The sequence below is a fragment of the Xenopus laevis genome, chromosome 9_10L (assembly GCF_017654675.1).
Source record: "Xenopus laevis strain J_2021 chromosome 9_10L, Xenopus_laevis_v10.1, whole genome shotgun sequence".
In the NCBI taxonomy this organism is placed as follows: domain Eukaryota; kingdom Metazoa; phylum Chordata; class Amphibia; order Anura; family Pipidae; genus Xenopus; species Xenopus laevis.
This window is the reverse complement of record NC_054387.1, coordinates 29,529,861-29,535,860: the sequence shown is the minus strand read 5'-3', so window position 1 is coordinate 29,535,860 and position 6,000 is coordinate 29,529,861.

The following is a 6,000-nucleotide window of genomic DNA, read 5'->3' as shown; positions in this document are numbered from 1 at the left end:
CACTCATCCCAGATTTTCCCATATTTGTTCGGGCACCCTCTAGCTAGGTATGTCAGTTGTATGAGTGGGAGATTTTTATTTATTAAGTCTAGCCAAAACCAGAGAAAGGACGGCTTTGGGTCAATCCATTTCACAAGCAATGCTTTCCTGGCGTAGAACAGTAAGGATCGCCATAGGTCTCTCTTTGCATTAAGCGGGACAATCTCATCTATCACCCCCAGTCTACAGACTTGTGGAGACATAATCTTTGGGAAGGTAGTTTTTTCCTGGATGTGGGACATAACTCTATCCCAGTATTTACTGATTTGGGTGCAGTTCCACATCATATGAATATAACCAGCAGCCTGCTGTCGACACTTTGGGCAGTACGCTTTATTTATCTCCCCCATTTGGCGCAGTGGTGTGATGTGAATCTGATGTAATAACTTAAACTGGTAAGCCTGTCTCTAGTAGCAATGAGGTACTGGTACGCTTTGTCTTAACTCTCCTCCCATTCTTCTGCTGTTAAAGTGGGGATATCCGCATGCCAAGCCTCATATGCTTTGGCAAATGGTGAGGGAATTGCGGAGAGTAAGTTCCCATATATGGCCTCTAAGAAGGGGGGTGTAACCAGTTCCACTCTGGTTGATGTGAATTGTGCTATGAAGGCGTGCCTAAATTGTTGGTACACTAGTTGGTTGATTTGGACTCCTGGATGAGACTGTAACAATTGTTCTCTGGTGAGCAACTGCCCTTCCGACGGTGCATCGCCCAAAGTCCTGATCCCGGCCCTTGGCCACCTCATATATGTTAGGAGTTTTTGGAAATGAGGAAGGTGTGAGTTGCCCCAAATAGAAAGACCAATTGTGAGTAACGGGTTTTTTAAGGCAAGTGATCCGCAGAACCACCATCCAAAACTTGTGTGAGGTGGTGAGAATCGGGTGTCTCACTTGCAGGTCTGCTATTTTCCTATATGGTATATGTTTTAGGGTTTCTGCTAAGCCTGCCAAAGTAGCCTGCAATTGGAAGTTAGGGTTGTTGGGGTCTGTTGTTAGCCACCAGCCCACATAGTACAATTGAGAGGCTAAGAAGTAGTATTGTAGGTCTGGGAAGCCCAGTTGCCTTCGTTAATTGGGGCCTTTAGTTTGGACTTGGCAAATCTTGGGGATTTATTATCCCATATGAAAAAGGACTGCATTTGTTCAATATATTGGAATACTGATTTGGGGATGTACATAGGAGAATTGTGGAAGATATACAAAAATTTGGGCAGATAAATAATTTTTATCAAGTTGATCCTACCCCATATTGTCAGGGGTAAATTCCCCCATTGCTTGAGTTTGATTGACATGCTTTCTGTGACCAGGGTAAGGTTTAACTCTGTGTATTTAGTGCTATCCCTCGTGATCGTAATGCCCAGATACTTGAAGGAGCTTACCCAGCTTAGGGGGGAAGGGGGTAGCTATTGGGGTCTATGCCTTCATCTACCAGAAAGATACTGGCTTTCTCCCAGTTTATGCATTAATGTCAGGCTTACCAGGAATCTGGAACCAATATGCTGATAGAAGGCCGCTCCTACAGTACCCCACACGGTATACCCTCGATATGAACAGAGGAGAGACTGGTAGGGGAAGGTATGAGAGCCGATAGCAGTAGGATGTTGAAGCACAGCTCCCAGCGGAGAACAAGAAGATTGGTCAGGCAGGCCGGGTCAGGAACGGAGAGGTCAGCGAAGTCAAGGTCAGGCAGGGTCAAACCAGAAAAACAGCAACCGGAACGTCAAAACAGGAGGAGTAGGCAAGAGGCGTAGTCAAGTGGATCAGGTCGAAAAGAATCAAGCTTGGATAATTCACAGGAATCTTCAGAGTAGCAAAGACGATGTCTGAGCAAGGTCCTGCTCTAAAAAGATGGTTTAAATAGGCCCAGCGTCCAAATGGCGTCAGCGTCGGCGTCAGCGTCACCGCGCCGGCGTCAGTACCGTCGCGCTTGCGTCAGTGCCGTCGCACTTGCGCCGGCGTCACCGCGCTTGCGTCGACGTCACCGCGCCTGCGCCGCTTCCGACGCGCTGCGTGACTGCGCCTGGAATGACTCGAGGGGCGGAGCCAGAACCCTTACGATCCTGACAGTGCCCCCCCCCTAGGCGCGGCCTCCGGACGCGGTCCTTAGTAGTATTACCAGACCTCCGAGACTGAAAGATTTCCACCAGTCTAGGGGCGTGAACATTAGCTGCTGGTTCCCATGAATTCTCTTCTGGGCCAAAGCCCTTCCACTTTATGAGATACTGAAGTTTACCTCCTCTACGTCTGGAATCCACGATAGACTCAACCTCGAACTCCATATGATCTTCCACCAGGATAGGATCAGGAGTAGACTTCCTCCGCCCCGGAAATTGATTTGGTACTACAGATTTCAGCAATGAAGAATGAAAAACTGGATGTATCCGAAAGGAATCAGGTAATCGTAACCTAAAGGCTACTGGGTTGATTCGTTGTATAATCTCGAAAGGCCCCAGAAAACGTTGCGTCAATTTCTTGGATGGACAATTCAGCTTCAGGTTTTGGGTAGACAGCCACACCTTGTCTCCGACCACAAACTCCGGATCTGGATTTCTGCCTTTGTCAGCAAAGTATTTGGTATCAGCCTGTGCCTTTAACAAATTCTCGTGTAACATCTCAACATCAGATCTTAACAGGGCAAGCCTATCTTGTGCAGCAGGAACAGATTCCTCCTTGAGTAACCCAGGAATCATGGAGGGATGATAACCAAAATTAGCGTAGAAGGGAGTTTGCTTGGTGGATGAATGTACGGAATTATTATAGGCAAACTCCGCCATAGGTAGGAGTTTGACCCAGTCGTCTTGAAGAAAGCACGAAAAGCATCTTAAGTATTGCTCTAAGGTCTGATTAGTCCTTTCAGTCTGACCATTTGACTGTGGATGGTATCCAGACGAAAGGGATAACTTAATTTGTAACCCCCTACAGAGAGCTTTCCAAAACCTTGAAGTGAACTGGACTCCTCGATCAGACACAATGTCTTTTGGCAGCCCATGAAGTCGTACCACCTCTCTAATGAAGGTGTCCACTGTCTCTGCTGCCGTTGGAACTCCAGATAGAGGAATAAAATGCGCCCATTTAGTCAACCGGTCTAAGACTACAAATATAACTGAGCAACCTTGGGAAGGAGGAAGATCCGTAATAAAATCCATTGAGATGGAAGTCCAAAAACAATTTTGGAGGCAAAATGGAGAAGAAAATGTTACAGTTCCTAATGCCCAATCAACCACCGGGTTATGTGCCTTTAACCATGGCAGTCCAATAATAATTGGAAATAAAGGAGAAGAGACCACATCAAAGCGAATAAACTCAAAATGCATCTCATTTATTGAAGAAAACAAAGGTGAAGTCTCTAAAGTAACTGGACCAGAACGAAGAGGAGACCCATCGGCCATCTTGATAAGGATCGGCTGAGACTTCGTTATTAATGGAACTTGATGGTCCCTTGCGAAAGTTGAATCCATGAAACAACTGCTAGCGCCTGAGTCAAGGTTTGCCGCCACTTGCAGACGGTTTGTTCCCCACTGCAAAGAGATAAACAGAGAAATATGGGCACTTGAAAATTGGAGCTGGGACTTAATTTCAGTCTTTGTAGGACCATTACCCTCTGGGCGAACAGGACAGGTGCGCAGAAGGTGATCAGCCGAGCCACAATAGAGGCAGAGGTTACGGCGTCGTCTTCTCAACTTCTCCTCAGGGGACAAACTTGGCCGAATTAACCCCAGTTGCATTGGTTCAGCTGCAGGAAGTGAAGAGGTGCTAGGAATCGGTGGAGGAGCCTTGGGCATGACCCACGAAACTTGAGGAGAAAACTTCTCAACCTGGCATTCCCTTAACCGCCGATCCAATTGGATGGATAATTGGATCAACTCTTCCAGACTGTCCGGAACTCCAATTCTTGCTAGCTTATCTTTCAACGGAACAGACAGACCGAACCGGTAGTGATGTCTTAATGCCGATTCATTCCATGAGGTGTCAACAGCCCACCTACGGAATTCAGCCGCATAGTCCTCGACGGGTCTCTTGCCTTGGGTCAAATACTGAATGGCGGTTTCGGCAGTAGTTGGCCTCTGTGGGTCATCGTATAGGGAGGCCATAGTAGCAAAGAAAGTCTTAGCATCAGCCAGGAGCGGGCTGTTGAGCTCCAACAGGCGATGGGCCCAGATCTGTGGCTCTCCCGCAAGGAAAGAGATCACTGCCCCGACCTTAGTGCGTTCGTCATAGTAGGTTCTAGGCTGGAGCGAAAACAGAAGTCTGCGGCTGTTCCAGAAGGTCCGAAATTGGCTTCGGTCACCAGAAAATTTATCCGGCAGCGCAATCTTTGGTTCAGGGTGTACCTCCCCTGAAGCTGCTTGGGAAGGAGTGGCGCTGGATGTGGAAGCCGAGGCAGTATCTGGATCAGAAGGTGGAAGTTCGGTAAGCCGAGCTTGCAAACCATGATACCCCCCTTGAAGTTCTTGCACTGCTTGTGTGAGGGCTGCGATCTGCTGGGCTAAAGTCTCTAAAGCCGATAGCAGTAGGATGTTGAAGCACAGCTCCCAGCGGAGAACAAGAAGATTGGTCAGGCAGGCCGGGTCAGGAACGGAGAGGTCAGCGAAGTCAAGGTCAGGCAGGGTCAAACCAGAAAAACAGCAACCGGAACGTCAAAACAGGAGGAGTAGGCAAGAGGCGTAGTCAAGTGGATCAGGTCGAAAAGAATCAAGCTTGGATAATTCACAGGAATCTTCAGAGTAGCAAAGACGATGTCTGAGCAAGGTCCTGCTCTAAAAAGATGGTTTAAATAGGCCCAGCGTCCAAATGGCGTCAGCGTCACCGCGCCGGCGTCAGTACCGTCGCGCTTGCGTCAGTGCCGTCGCACTTGCGCCGGCGTCACCGCGCTTGCGTCGACGTCACCGCGCCTGCGCTGCTTCCGACGCGCTGCGTGACTGTGCCTGGAATGACTCGAGGGGCGGAGCCAGAACCCTTACGATCCTGACAATTAACCTGAGTATCCTCCGAAATCATTTATAATTGCTAATGTTGACTGTAGTGAGGGTCCAGGATCACTCAAGTATAATAATACATCATCAGCATATAGGGAGATGCGCTCCTCCACCCTACCCAGATGCATACCTGCTATATTGTGGGCTGTGCGTATTAGAATAGCCATTGGTTCTATTGCCAAGGCAAACAATAACGGCGAGAGGGGGGCATCCCTGGCGAGTGCCACGACTCAGCTGAAAGGTGTTTGGCAATATATTATTGACACTTATTCGTGCTTGGGGGTTTTGATACAGGAGTCCCACCCATTTGATGAACTGGCCGCCCAATCCGAACCTTTTCATGACCTCCCACAAGACATATCAGTATATTTACCTTAAATGGGGAACTATCACACAAATGAAAATTTAATATAAACTTAATCATACTGAAATAAGAAACTTTCTAAATACAATCAAATAAAATGCTGTACCGTTTCACCTTTATCTTCACTATTTCTCTCTCAGCATCTGTTTCTCTTAATTGTCTTCATGCAGGAGTTGGGTGTAAAATAATCATTAACAGTTAGATCCAATGTATCTTATGGGGGGGGGGCTCCTTTTACCTAGAAGATGTATTAGAGATTACTCTATTAAAATCAACAGAAAAGCTGTCTCTCTACATGCAGAATTGGTGCAAAAGCCAGTTATTTTGTTAGATTTGTTTGTACTAGAACCATTATTTGAGTTAGCTTTAATAGAAAGGGAGCACCCCTATAAGATATATTGGATCTAACTCAGGGCCGGAACTAGGGGTAGGCAGAGTAGGCACGTGCCTAGGGCGCAAAGCTGGGGTGCCAGGCATGTACCTTCTCTGTCGCCTACCCCATGTCTGGTTCCCTCTCTCCCCAACCGGTGATGCATTTACTTCATCGTTTGCGCTCCTGTGCATGCTCTGTTCATGTGCATGCGTACACGAGCGTGCTCTGTTTTTCCGAATTGCTCCCACG